This window comes from Anser cygnoides, chromosome 1 (assembly GCF_040182565.1).
Source record: "Anser cygnoides isolate HZ-2024a breed goose chromosome 1, Taihu_goose_T2T_genome, whole genome shotgun sequence".
Taxonomy (NCBI): Eukaryota; Metazoa; Chordata; class Aves; order Anseriformes; family Anatidae; genus Anser; species Anser cygnoides.
In genome coordinates, this window is record NC_089873.1 from 91,860,165 (window position 1) to 91,874,911 (window position 14,747).

The window sequence follows — 14,747 nt, forward strand, 5'->3', positions numbered from 1 at the left end:
AGAGAAATGTTTGGTTTTGACCACCTGTTTAACAACTCTAACAGCATGTGACACTCTCTAAAGCAATGCAACTTTTGTGCATGCATGCACATATTTATTATAGTTTTATCTTTATATTATTTATATATATATGTATACATATATATATATATCGTGGTTTAGTGGTAGGTGAATTATTAGAATTGATGATCTTAAAGGTCTTTTTCAAGGGAGAAATGATTCCAAGGGAGTTGCAGGCCATATTCCAACTCTGTCTACTTTGACTAAATCTTGCGGTTGTACTACTACACCCTACTGTTGCAAAACTTTATTTTAAATTTATTGTACACATTTCTGAGAAATAAACATGAGTTCAAGGAACACGTGAAAAGGAAGAAAATTGTTATTAAGATTTTTGATCTAATTCTTTTCTTTCTATTATGGTATCAGCACTTGCTCTGTACAGACCACTCCTAAATGTCATTAAATATTTAACCAAGACAAGTGAGTTTTGGCCACTGAAGCATAGAACAAAATTCTCACCTACGTTACTGATCTCCCAGATTCTCCCTGTGAAGTTGGTGCTGGGGAAGGAAGATCAAAAGAATAAGTGCACAATTATATGAATCTTCCCTTCTCTTTAAAAGATTCTGATTTTGAATGGGTCTTAGAAGCTGCAGCATGCTTCAGTTCTGTCTGCATTCAGGAAAATGTATGAATACCTGAAGCAAAAGCAGAATTTGCCATACTTAACACTGCAAAAAGGATGGAGTTACTGTGGAGGTTCTCAGGAATATCTCACCCTGTTAATTTAACTCCTGTGTTTTCCTAATGGTGATCAGCAGTAGGGAACTTGCACAGGGCTTCAGTGTGGACAAACACTTAATTGTAACCAGTGCTGCAATTTTTGTACATAAAACTCTTTTCAGTGCCTCATAGATTGTTAGTTACTTGTACTCAAAAAGTCTGAATGTTTGAAGTAGTAAGTTACTGCCAAATGCAAATGAGATGGTAATTGTGATGGAAAGTTAATAGCAATTTCTGAACATTTTTTTTTGTTCAGGAAAATCTTGTCAAAGCACTTTGAGAAAATGAAGGGTGCATCAGGCTAAAACTTGTATCAGTCTATGTTCCCAAATCTCCACATAGAACCTAGTTTTCAGGCACTCTTTCTGGCCTCGACTCTCAAAGTTGTACAGGCAATGAGGTACTTGCATGCACAACACCCATGGAATTGGGGATCTGATAACCCTGCTATAGCCCATGCTATAAGTGGGCAAATTCTTCCAGAGGGCTCTGCCAGTCTACCTTATACATGAACCCTTTACTGCCTTTGTCAGTCTTTAAGAGATAAATATACTGGATTTTGCATATGCCAGGCCATTTGTACCATCTGTAGCACAAAATTTTGTTGAGCAGACGGAGCACAGACACTTGCATAATTGATTGGTCTTTTATTAGAGCAGGAATAGTTACTGAGGCAGAAAACTCGATATGAGGATTTTGTCATTTAAGTAAATAGAAATAGTGACCATATCTGTTTAGGCACTGCAAGTGTCAGTGCAAGGTGAACAGTCAAACTGAGACAACAAAGAAATATATGAAGTAAAGTATGTGCTGTATTGTCTTATCTCAGCTGCTTGGTGTTGGAACGAATGGCTCACCTTTGCAACCTTGCAGGCTGAAAAAATAATTTATATGCATGTTTATAAAAATTAGTCTCAAAGCTACTCCATCTTAAGGTGTTCATTTATGGATCTTGACAAATGCAGTCCCTAGGGTTGAGTATGGTGGTAGTAAAATGACTGATTGCAACGTTTATCATCATGGCGCAATAACAAATAGGTCAGTCTGGCAGCCATCATTTTCCTAAACCCTTTTGTCAGTAAGTGTGAAATTCTGTGCAGTCAAAGTAAAAAATAAAAAATAAAATGGTGCTGACATAAATTTCATGGCAGTTGTATCTCTGTAGCCTGACTTTATTCCCTCAGCCTCTACCTCATAATGTAAAGCATTGCTTCACATATCCAGATGTGGTCCAGCCAATGAAAAGAAGCCAAAGCCAACTCATCCTATTACTCAAAATACTTTAGTGTTGACACAGTGAATGGACACTACACATTCAATTAAGGGCTAATAGTTTGGCCTAGCTCCTAGAAAGGAGCCCCAGCACTGTACAGCAGTAGTACAATGCTCATTTCACAGTGAGCCTATCATTGTAAAATTTGACAATTTCATGTACTCTGCACTTGATGGATTTAGGTTAAAGTGTAAACTGAATTTGGGCACAACCCACCCAAGTTGTAAGCGCGCTGTTATACGCACTGAACTTCAATGCTCACTGTGAAGAGGTAGTGTTATTGGTGGGTTTTGCATTGGTCATAAGCTGTTTACAGAAACTTGATGAATTGAACTCAAGTAGAAAGTTATCTTTCAGTGACAGATTATATATATAAAATCTATAAAATCTCCAAAAATTTAAAAATGCCTAATACTTTCTTGAATGATCACAAAACTATGTTACTAGCTGGTTTCTGCCTGGAGAGCACAGTTATCACATTTTCAAGGTATTAAAAAAAAACACATATTGTCTTCACTACAGCTTCCAAACAGATAGACTGTTTTCTCTTAACGTTTTTGTTTGTTTGTAGCTTTTCAGAAACAAGGAAAGTAATAGCTGCTGCATGAAATCTGCCAGCGTCCAACACCCATGTTGCATAAGGGTTGAGGAGACAGATTTGGAATCCCAGTTGACAACACGAAGATGAACTCTCAGGGCTTGGGGTCTTGGCCATACATCACACAGATCTGTAAGTGGCTGTCCATTAACATGAACAGGAACAGGTTCGAGTTGAGACTGTGGTGTCCTAGCAACAGAAAGCAAAATGTATGCAATTGTTTAATGCCTTAATTTACCAACTTCTTCATTTTGCATTCCACCTGAATTTGAGATGAAAGCACCAATATATATATATTTGTATGTTTGTATATATACATAGATATTTTATTCAGTTATAGGTATATGCAAATACACACACACATACATATGCATGTGTGCATCCCTAGAATATATTGATACCTCAAATTATGATCAGAAAAGATTTATTCAAGTTTCCATTTATGCTGTTATGGAGGAAAGAAATAGATTTAAATGCAGAAACAGGTGAAGAGTCCTTTATCAAATGAGTGACCTTGATATCATGGCAGTTTGCTGCATCATAGTGTTAGTCTAAGAACCTTTATAAAAATATCTTTTTACAAAATGAGGCAAGACATTAATGTGTTTAAAATATCCTCTAATGAATTCTGATTCTTTCTGTGCTGAAATCCAAGTGCATTTACAGATGGTTTTACCATATTCTATCCTATCACAAAGAAAGAAAAAAAGCTGAAATTCAGCTGGCTGGTTTCTCACTACTTCTCTAATCTGTCTATAATTTTGTGCATTTAGTCTGTGGGAGAGATTGGATAATTAAAGCATACCATTACCTCAACTGTTTAAGCATTGTTACCTCCAGAGTTGGATTCAAAGAAGACCTTTTTTGTTGTTTGACTTTTGAAGGGAGAACCTGTTTTTGCAGAGAAGGATTTCAGAAGCAATAAGAGAAGAATATGAACATTTGAATATGCACGTAAACTGAGAGGATGCATTCTAGCTTTGTGTTTATAGCACTGACATTTTATTTTACCTCTTTCTCATCATTGTTGAAAAAGTGTTGTGTATGACTTTTAGAAGGAAGTTCAGTGGTTCCTTCAAGAGATGTTTCTCAAAAGGCAGAGTTGCAAAGCCCACACTTGTTATCTCCTACTATTGATCATTTACTTCTGAGTCTGTGGCTGAAACAAGGGACAGTAATGGGCTATAGGTACTACTTCCACCCTACAGGGCAGTATAAGGCATGGTCAGCAAGCTACAGAGCTATATGGAAGAAGATGAAAGAAATTTATTCTGGAATATTTCTCATTTCTGTGGATAAGAATACTTATCCTTATAACTGGTTAACACTCTGTGAAAGCGTTAGCCAAGTACAGGCTGCTGATCTGAGAAAGTGAGAAATATTTGGACTGCCTTAGCACTTCTTCCCACCAAGCTACTTCTAGATGTTTCTTGCTTGGTTTAAATACATTGTTAGCAGGCGAGAGACAAGGAATTTCTTTTCTCCTCAATGACCCACTGTCTTCTCTTGCCCTCCCACAATCCCTTTTAAATGTCTCTAGATGGTAAAAGGTAAAAAGGTTATTTCCATATAATCCTGTAAGGGGTTTTTGTTGTTGTTTTTGTTGTTTTGTTTGTTGTTGTTGTTGTTGTTGTTTTAATCTATAACTCAATGGCTAATTCAGTTATATGACTTCTTAATATAACACAACCGCTGGGCATCTCCTCAACAGAGCTGGGGTGGGAACAGATTTCTTGATGGTGTAAGAAGGCTTCCCTACCTAAAACACAAAGAAAACAAGTTATTCGAAGGTTTATATGGGGAGATGGAAGTTACACCAGAATATTTAACAGCTTGGTGGTCTAGTTACCCACCTAGGATACAGGAGATAGTCATTAGATACAGGGGCTTTCCTCATCTCCGGGCAGGACCCTGATACTGGCTCATGACTGTCTTTCTCTCCAAGTCCAGGTTTTTCATCATGGACCTGAGCAATTTTCTTAAGAAAACATGTTGTGTTTTCTTAAGATGTTGTGTTCCCATATATGTTTTATTACGCTGTTTGGAGGAGCATGAACTCAGCCCTCAAGAGGCTGAAACTCAAGTCATTGGGGTAGTTTAGTCCAGTGACTAGGACTGGATGCATCTTTAGTGTGCAAAGGGCAGGAAGCAGGATCAAGATAGCCAGTTCTCCATGTTGCTGTCCTTGGACTGGTCAGCACCACTCAGTACCCCACAAGGTTAATGACACTGCTCTGGGGGCCTCCTGCATGACTTGCTCCCTCACCTGGCATTTCTAACATCCCCCCATGCTGCTCAGTAGAGAAAGGTCCTTACTTAGTGGTTGTGTTAGCGAAAACACATAGCCTTGGATATTAGTCAGTCATCAGGGCAGAACTGAGAAAAACTGAAGTCCTTACAGATCTCCTAATTCCCATAAATCTTTCCCTGGATGGGAATGACTTATTCCACTTTTGTAATATTCAAAGCAGGTAAATGTATTTATAGCACCACAGAATTGTAGCTAACACTTCTTCACCCTGTCTCAAAATTTATGGTAACTTACTTTTCTAACTGCAGCAGTTTGCCACAAGCTTTAAAAAGGATTTTGAGTATAAAACACCTTGGGGGGTGGGGGGAGTGGAAAATAAATCAATCTCTGATGATCACAAAGTATTATGGTCACCATATAAAGCTGTACATTCATATGTGACACTTAAATTGGGAATATGTGTGTGTGCATGTGTAGCAAATTATCCAGGGAGGAGAAATATCTGAATTCAAATGATAGTGTAGGTCAGGCGAGTTTCACCCCTTAGTCTAAAAAATATTCTGTATTTCGCAAGGTAGTTGCTCTTTACTAGCACATGGTAACCATGATTACCACTGTGTTTGCCAGGAGAGAAATGCTCAGGCAAATTCCTACCCAGCCTCTTGGGGCAAAGAATTTTCCCTTCTGGAGCTACAGCTGGGTCTGTTTTCACTCTGCACCTGGTACATTCGTGATCTCAGCCCAGCCCATTTCCTCCAGTAGCTGGCATGGAAGAAGTGTGCAAGCACATTCACACATGGATACATATGTTCAGCTCAGTGCTCCTCTGAACATGCCTTTGCTGCCTCTGAACCTGTGGCTGGCCTTTCAGGAGCAGATTGAAATCCTGCTGCCATCCGCAGACAGGTTTGTTGCCATGTGTCACTTATTGTGGCTGTAACTATTTGCCCAGTAGCCTGGAGGGATCACTGTGATGTCATCAATCCCTGTGGCCTCTTCAGCTTGCCTTTGCCTGTAAATAGCTCTCTTTTTCTTTTGCTGTAGGTCACAAGGACATTTCAGTGTTGTACCTACCTCCTGAAGAGTTGCAGATGAATTTCTGGTGCACGATACCATGGTCATTTTCACTTCTCACAATGATTTAATTGTCTGGAAGAGCAAAGAAAATGTTATGTACGAACTGTATCATACATAGTAAGTGAAGGGTATAGCTACAATATACAGCTAATGACAGCAAATCAGATAAACTTAAATAGCATCTCCCTGGTGCTGTGAGGTGAATATTTTTCTCCCATCTTCTCAAAGTTTCTGTGCCAGCAATGTATTATGATTTGACATTTAACATTTTGTTCTATTTTACTTTTGGCTGGGAGGCATTAGACAGGTTCTGTGATGTCCCACTCTCAAAAACTGAAGTTAGGTTTAGGGGTGTGTGTGCGTGCATATGCATATATGTGCACATATACACCCAAAGACATTTTAACTCTGTTGATAGCTCAACAGGAAAATTAAGTATGTGCTTTATTGTCATCCTCTTCTGTGAATAAAAAAAAAGTTAGTGGCTCAAAAACTAAAGCACTCGAATATTGCAGATAACAATTATGTAATGGTGACTACTACTTGGTCTGGGGAGCATCATTTCTTATTTATATTTCTGTATTTATCTATGTATTGTCTTAATAAAAGGTATTTTAGAAAAGTATTTGCTTTAAGTTTGTAGGTTTCACTGTGGACTTGGCTAGGCAGAATCTGATTTGGATTTATTGAAGCAGATGTTAAGCAGAGAGAAGAGACTGACATGTCTGTAGTGGTTCTGTAACTGTCTGAATTATTGTCAAAACACTAGCACTGGCACATCTCTAATTTAATACGCATTTCAGCAGTGACCGTGGTAATAAAATCTAAACTGTCTCATTCTTCTTTCATTAAAGACAGAAAGGGAAAAAAAAAAGGGGGGGGGGGGGTAGGGGAGAGATCTGTATCAATATGAATAGAGGTGCTTCTGAACAACATGAAAGTGTCCTTTTATCAAAAAAAAAAAAAAAAGAAAAGAAAAGAAAAGAAAAGAAAAGAAAAGAAAAGAAAAGAAAGATTAATTTTGTTGTTATAACACATTATCTATTGTGGGGTGCATTCTTTTTAAGCAAATGTGATGTTTCAACGTAATTCACCATGCACTCGAATGGTTAATTGCAAAGCTGCCTTCCAAAGCACCGTGTCTCATTTCTAAACTGTGCATCTCAACTCACAAGAGAGAGACAAAAGATTAAAACAGCTTGGATCTCAAATTTAGAAAATTAATAAAAACTAGATAAATAGCATGAGTCCCCTACAGTGAAACCTGTCTGGGTTTCAAAGACACTTATGGGGCTCCTGTACTTCCATGATCCATGATAAGTATTGTGGCTGCTGGGGTGCTCAGGAGATGGGAGCTCCCTCACAAAGAGCTAGGGACTGGAGCCAGTCCATAGAATCAGGGCACAACTGCACAGAAGATAGACCACAGCATGGATTCTGCCTCAGACACGGGCTAGGGCTGCTCAGGTGCTTGATCTTTGTGTTTGGGTTGTCTTTCTGAAAGCTGCATTGCAGGAACAGAAAGGGCTAATGCCATGTCACAGCAGTACCTTTTCTTAACGGGTTAGACAGTTTCAGCTGCTTGAGAAACAAGTGCTTTCATTTAGTTTATGGATAATTCCTGAAACAAGGCACTTCTTTTCGCATCAGCTGACGCTAACAGAAGACAAGCTTGAAATCAGTGGGAGCTAGGGGTTCTATGTAGGTCTGCAGAAGCTAAAAGTATCTTCAGAGCTGTGCTGTGAAAGGATATTTTTCGTCCTAGTAACCAGCCAAATTGGGAATATACCACTGTGCTTAGAGTAGAACACTTCTGTAGGTGGTCAAATATCTGCTTGATAGAGTAACCCATACCCAGAAGTGTCTAATTAATCCCTGTGTGAAGGGGCATCACTTCTAGCAACGTTTTTGGGTGGAGTCTTTCAATTGCTTCAACAATTATGTGCTACTAACTTCATGTAGGAAGACTTGATAAGACAGCAGGGTTGAAAACAAATGTTTTTTTTTTTCTTTTTTTTTTTTTTCAGGACATATATTTGTGAATTTGTTACTTTGACATTTAGTTTTAGAATTAGCATAGCTTTGGATTATTCTGCAGGATGGGAAGTTCTGACTTAGCCTAGCCCTATTTATATATACAGAGTAATGATGATAGTTATCCATTTATAAATGCTGTAATTGATCGCTTGACACATAATGCTTAGATTTAATGCCTCATGTAGTATGATAAAACTCTTAAATATGTATATAATCCTCAAGAGGGTTTAGTTAATTACTTTGGGAAACAATAGTAAATTTAAACCTGGGGGTAATTAAATTCTCATCCACAGTGGTAATATCTTGGCTATTCAATATAGAATGTAAGCTTAGTTTATCTGCTTTTCATTGGGAAGTGGCATTGAATAAGCACAGTAAAATCTTCTAATGAGATTTTTTCTATTAACAATAAAAATAACCCACTGAAACTTGGTTTCTTTAAAATGATTTAGCGTAGTGGGAGCATGGAAACAACTCTGAATTACAAATAAGCACAACCGTCCAAGCAAAGTATGGTAACAGTGCTGAAGAGGCATTTGTAGTTATTTCTCGCCTCTTAAACTTTAAGTCTAAAGGAAGTTAAAAAGTCCCCACTAAAAATTCAGAGGATTTTCTGTCACTAGCAAATTCAAGATTCATTACCAAACTGATTAATTGTGATCTATGTTCAGCTGGAGCACTAAAGAAACATGTTGCCTTGAAAGCCCTCATCTGTAATGACTTTTAAAAGTTCTAAGTATTTAGAATAAGAATATATTAGATATAAGTATTATCTGCCATTTTAGAGACTCAAATCGGTTAAATCTATGTATTTTTTTCCAAGGAATATGATGGGAGGGAAATATCCATGATGATTCACACACACTAAGCTTAATTAAAAAAAAAAAAAAAAAGTGGAATTTGCTGTGACATCAGACTCCATCTCAGTTTAAGGATAATGTCTCTTTCCAAATTTCTTCAAGCTCTTCTCAAGGAAAATAGTATACATATGTCAATGGTTTTGTTCATCAATTTTTGTAGATAGGTTATCTAGACTATATTGTTTGTTGTTACTAGAGATAGAAAAATGCCATGGTTTTTGATATATGTCTAGTTTGGCCATGCACAGAAATTTGAGGTCTGATTTTTCCATTTGGCTGAACTGGACTTGCCCAACTCTGTAACTTACAAAACGGATAGTTTCACTCCAGAAAGAATAACAGCTATGTAAACAGGTAGCTTATGTAAAAGGCTTTGTCAGAAAGCACTTTAATAGAAAAATATACCAAAGTCTATGAATCCAGGAAAAATTATTCTGCACTGGAACTAAGAAGTGTTTGATGTGAATGCTTGGTTGCATTTTCTCTCTTGTTTGTGTTATATCCTTAATCTGTTTTGCTTTGGTCAAAGTCCTAAGAAGTTTCTGAAAGGGAAGACTGTTGTTTTGTAGTTCTGAAGTTTTATCACAATTATCCCATCAAGATTTTTTTTTTAAATTTGCTTCTCCAGGAAGTAGCTTTATTATATTTTATAAGAACTTTTAGTGAAAAAATGTGCACTTCCAGTCAAAAACATTGCAAAGAAACTTTAAAATATGGCTGAATAATACAATTAAAGTTAAAATCCAGAATAATTTTGTATAATTTGGAGAGTTTGAAACATGCATTTTGAAATCTGCATTGTCAGAGTACGTTTTGTCAAGTTAAACTTGTCCTATCAGGAAACAAACAACAAAAAATATATACTGGTAAAACTTGCTTACTGGAGCTTTGTAAAAATGTGCTCCTTCTGCTGCTGAAGGTTTTTTTTTCTGATTTTGTTTTTATTTTTGCTTTTCTTTCTCCCTTTAAAATGATGGATATAGAATAAATGTTCCATATTGGAAAGACACATTGCTAATGCTCCTGTTGTCTTCGCATTCCAATACAAACCTCTTGTCTACATTGGCCTGAGGTTATTGCAAGTTGAGCAGGCAGAGGGGGAGGTTTCCTCTGTATTCTTGAAATTTAGATGGTACATAAATCATTTTCAGGGTTTTTAGAGGAAAGGAGTTTAACTTCTTTGAAAACTTTTCATCCTATAGCCCACTCTGTTGTACTAAAGTTGTCAAAATTTTAAGTGTATGTGGTCTTCTTCTATACATGGAACAGTGGCTTCCAGATGAGTCTGTCTTTTTCAGATGAAGAACAGCAAAGTTGGCAGAAATGACAAACACATGGTAGGACAAAAATAATAAAAATATTGCTAAGACAACACAGGTTTTTCTTGGCAGAAATGGAAAATTTTGGTATTCTGTAGTAACATTTGTTTTATGATAATATTTTTATGTGCACGTTGCAAGATGAATTTAGTTGCTTTTTCAGAGAGAAACAGAACTGGGAGGACAGGAGTTGCTGGTGACATTTGACTTGAATCTAGAAAGGTTTTTATTTTAGATTTACATTTCTTTATAAATTTCTATATTTACACCTTGCTCTGAGAATATCTGAGAATATTCAAACATTAATGAATCATCTTCATAACTGCCTTCTGACGTAGGGAAATAGTATAATTTTGACTAAAGAAAAGCAACCGGCAAATGGAAAGATTTAAGAGCCTCACCAAGATTAATGTTCTTTCCTATGAGGGATTGCTGGTCCAGATACAAAATTTTATTAGATTGTGTAAAACTGACAGATCTTCTCCTTGGACTTGGAAGAACCTTTTCGTAAGGGCTTATCTGTGCAGATAAAATACTGGTATGGGAATTGGAAGGAGCTGTGGTCAGATGTAGACAATTATGTGTTAGGTATGTGTAGTTTCATGTGAGACAGTTGTCAGCAGAAAATCACTTAAACTTGTTAGCCTCTTTATGTATTTTACTTACTGGCATTGATATAGCAATGTGTTAATATATTGAAATAATTTGAGACCTGGGGCTGGCTGTCACACCAATGGCAAAATAAATAAATAAATAAATGCAGCTATCTCGTTGTTGGTATAGAGAATAAGTTCATAGTTTTGTCTAGCAGCTTTCTTACCTACTTGTTTGGTGGTTGTGAACAAGTATTATGAAAGCATAACATTATTTGAAAATTTCAAGTGAGCAATGTCCATACGTAGATGTCAGGCAATGACTATTCTCAGAGATGTACTCTGGCCTCCCTTAGGACTAAGCTCATCCTAAACCCTCCCTTCTTCTGATTTAGTGGCTTTCCTTTACCAACTCCTTTTCTCATAAATGTGCAGTAGCAACCTTTTGAAAACAAATCCTTGCCTCTCCTCTACAAAATAAAAACTTTAAAAAAAAAAAAAAAACAAAAAACCACTACAAATGCAGTTCTTCCTCTGGGAAGAGAAGAAAAAAGCAACAAAGTGCATATGATAGATGATCTTCTAGTTCATTGCTGATGGGTGGTATTAAGTCTCGTAAACAATAGGATTTTCTTCCAAAGATTCCCCAAACTGGCACCATTCTGTTAACCTTGATGATAAAGTGGTGTTTAATCCATTCCTTTACCCCTCTCTCCATCCATCAAAGTATCTTCTTTTAAAGTTCAAGCTCCCATTTTTACAGCACAGTATTGAAAGCATTTTCATCTTAGTGTTATATGTAAGTGGCTAAAAATGTTTGTCTGATTGCCAAAATTCAGAACCCCAGAAGGTAAATAAAGCCCCATGTTAAAGGAGATTACTTTTTAGTTTTCTTTCAGTATTTATTCATGTTTAATCTGCGAGTACTCCAGAAAATCCACTTGAGTAATTAGAATAAAATGAGGTCAGTCCTCACAGAAAGAGGATTTTTTCCTTTGTTTGACCCAGTATGTAGGTTTGTGTTCACCACAAGTTGAAACTGAGCAGCTAGAGATTCTCATTTCTCCTTGTCTGCTCTTTCCCAACAAAACATGTTTGCTAGGAAGCCAGAGTGAAAGGCCTGTCAACCTGATGAAAATATGCAAACTTTCAAAAATGTCCTCATGCTAAATCAGGAGGAAGCCAAGGCCTTTCATTGTATTGTGAGAAATCAAGGCAACAGTCTAGTGGAAACAGCATCACATGAGGCTGGGAAAATGAAGAATTAAATCCCAGCTTTGCACTGTTTAGTCAGGACTTGGATGGTGTCATCTGATTAATACATGAATGCTCTTACTAAGTGCCACTGGCTACCTAAAGATGTATGCACTGCCTCATTCATTCCAACCTATGTTCTTTCTTTGTTGTAATGCAAAATTCCATCCAGAAACATCATAAACCTTTTTTAGATTAAAGTTTCACTTAAAGTTTCCAGTTGGAAGTTCCCTTCAACTGATGCTTATTTTCTAGAAAAGGATAGTACTAGTCCAAGATCCTTCTCCCAAGGAAGCTGACCAAGCTTTGTTTTCATCTTGAAGAATTAGAATAAAATGTGTGGCTTTTTGTTTTTCACGGTCAACTTGGTGCAGTTTTTAATATGAAAATTATTCATCTGTAATCTTGAACTGCTTGCAGAATGATTGCTCATACACAGGTGTCCATGGAGGCTGACCAGCCTGACTATAATCAGATATTGTAATGTGTTATATCATTGATAGACTGGGGACCAGGGAGTTTCACTTCTACACTGAATAATTAATTAAGCAAGAGGATGGAGGCAGCCTAATCTTTTAATAATAGCCCTCTTAGGCTGTGTTACAGACAAATTCTATTAAGAAAGAGATGCTTCTGATGAGCATGAGGCCTAATCTAATCAGAAACTGAAGTCACTTTCCTGTGTGGATCCTTGGATGACCCTTAACTACCACAGAGCAAGGAGCTTCACATCCCCAGGTTGTGATAGGGATCCTCCTGACAGTATTATGTTGAGATAGTGACTGCACTTTCTGAATAGTATGTTTCCTTATGATTACAGTCTCACTAATTCTCTCTTATTTTAATGTTTCTCTTGCTTTATTCTTTTACCACTCTTTCAGATCAGATCCCTAGCTGGATTGGATATAACTTCACATAAACCAGGGGAAATATGCTAATATACACTACATAAAGATGTTGTCTCACATAATAAAGTCAGATACCAACGTGAGACAGAATTTAAAATTGAGTAATCCCCTTCCTGCTTGAATCATAGCTTAATTAGTATTATTGGCAGTACCAATAGCTTATTGGGGTTTGGTCTGAGCTTCTAAGGAGGGAGATATAAGGCAGAAATTCTCACTTTTTCAAAGTAAAAAATATCTTCAGAAATGACAGAAGTCCTCTTTTTCTTTCTATGCATGTTTTTTTCAGTGATATTCTATCTAAGTTTTCTTCTCTTAGTTGTGGCACAGGAAAATCATCTCCATATTTGCTGCATGTTCCTAAATTCTTGTATCTAAGCAAACTACCAGTTGCTTCTTAAACTATATTTGAAGTATACCTATCCACAAATCTCAGACAACTCAGTCATAACTTAGTATTGGCATCCTGCTGAATGTCCTGGCCCACCTATCACTCTGGGGAGGACTTATGACTCCAAGAGCATGGCGGAACAGATGAAGTGTTCTGACCTGTGCACTGGCAACACAAATGGGAGCAGCAGAAGACACAGGCAAACAGGCAGCTCAGTCCCAGCAAGAGGTAATGCAGAGAGAGAAACAACAGAACTGCCAAGAGCGCAGACTCAAAAGCAGAATACAAATATGTTTCTACATGCCTTGCCTACTTCTGCCTCCTGCCCTCCCTTTTGCTCTCCTCTCATGCTGAAATTACGGTAACCCATTTTCATGGCAGACATTCTCTAACTGGCTAGACATTTCAGAAGAACTGTGTCGTAGGAATACGAAGCAAAAGCTTTCAGAATTCTTTCTTTTTTTCCACTTCCCCCTCCTCCAGCTTCCCAGCTCCTTTTCTAAAGCTTGGCATACAGTTAAGCCCTAAAATTATAACACCTTTTCCCTAGCCATGTCATGTTCCCTTTCTTACATCTCTCATTTCTACTACGGTGCTGCACTCAGCATGCAAATTAGTAGCTTTTCTGAGAGCTTTCTTTTAAGACCCTAAATTATCTCCACTAGTTTATTAGATCATTTCTTTAATAACACCAGCCTTCGTGATTCACAGATGCTCAGTTCTAAGAAGGAAATATATTGATAGTATAAAGCAATTTTTTGTGTTTTTCAAATCTTTATTTTATGGTAGGCATTGTAAAATGTGCATTACATGCCTCTACCTGCTTATGGATGCAAATCTCTTCTCTTGCCACTTCCCTGGCTGTCTGTATTTCATTAACATCTAGAAGCCTCAGCAATGGATCTCAGTACAGTATGTGTGCTGGGAGCACAAAGCTACCGTTTTGAGGAAATAAACACAAGCATAGTGAAATTCTGAAAGCTTTGTGCTTTCAAATATTTTCTTTTTTCCAGATGTGGGTTAAAGGGGTGAGTGTTAACCATTGGAAGTAGTTACTAGAGCTTTTCATCTCTCAAGATTTTTATCTAATTTTTTATTAATCTTACGGTTTATGGAATGTGCTTGTTTAGATAATGCAGGCTCAAATACTTTTTCTCCTTGACTAGAAACATTACTGATGTAGCAGCTGCTGTACAATAAAAAGTTTCTGCAGGAAAATGCATGCAGAAAATTGCAAAACACCAATCCGACTGTTTCAAATAAAGCACTGCAGTACACAGGTGCTGCTCAAATGATAAGTTGTTCTCAAAGTTTAAAAAAAAATTATGCACCAACATAAAAATATACATAAATATATATATACATTGTTATACCTATACATGTACGTGTAAAAATAGTCTAAA

General features: G+C 37.1%; 1 protein-coding gene and 1 long non-coding RNA gene across 2 annotated transcripts in view; one reads left to right on the top strand and one right to left on the bottom strand.

Annotated features, from left to right (window-relative positions):
• Window positions 1-2,208: 2,208 nt before the first annotated feature.
• LOC106039205 (LINE-1 reverse transcriptase homolog) overlaps window positions 2,209-14,747 on the top strand; it is a 153,584-nt gene continuing 141,045 nt past the window's right edge. Inside the window, exon 1 of the mRNA XM_067002462.1 lies at window positions 2,209-2,789. The gene's annotated coding sequence lies outside the window, so the exon portion shown is untranslated. The remainder of the gene's footprint in view (window positions 2,790-14,747) is intronic.
• Window positions 2,670-5,925, bottom strand: LOC125182001 (uncharacterized). The gene is made up of 4 exons (XR_007160836.2): window positions 5,628-5,925; window positions 3,669-4,416; window positions 3,469-3,548; window positions 2,670-2,846 (listed from the first exon to the last, which is right to left on the bottom strand). It is a non-coding gene; the product is annotated as an uncharacterized lncRNA (long non-coding RNA).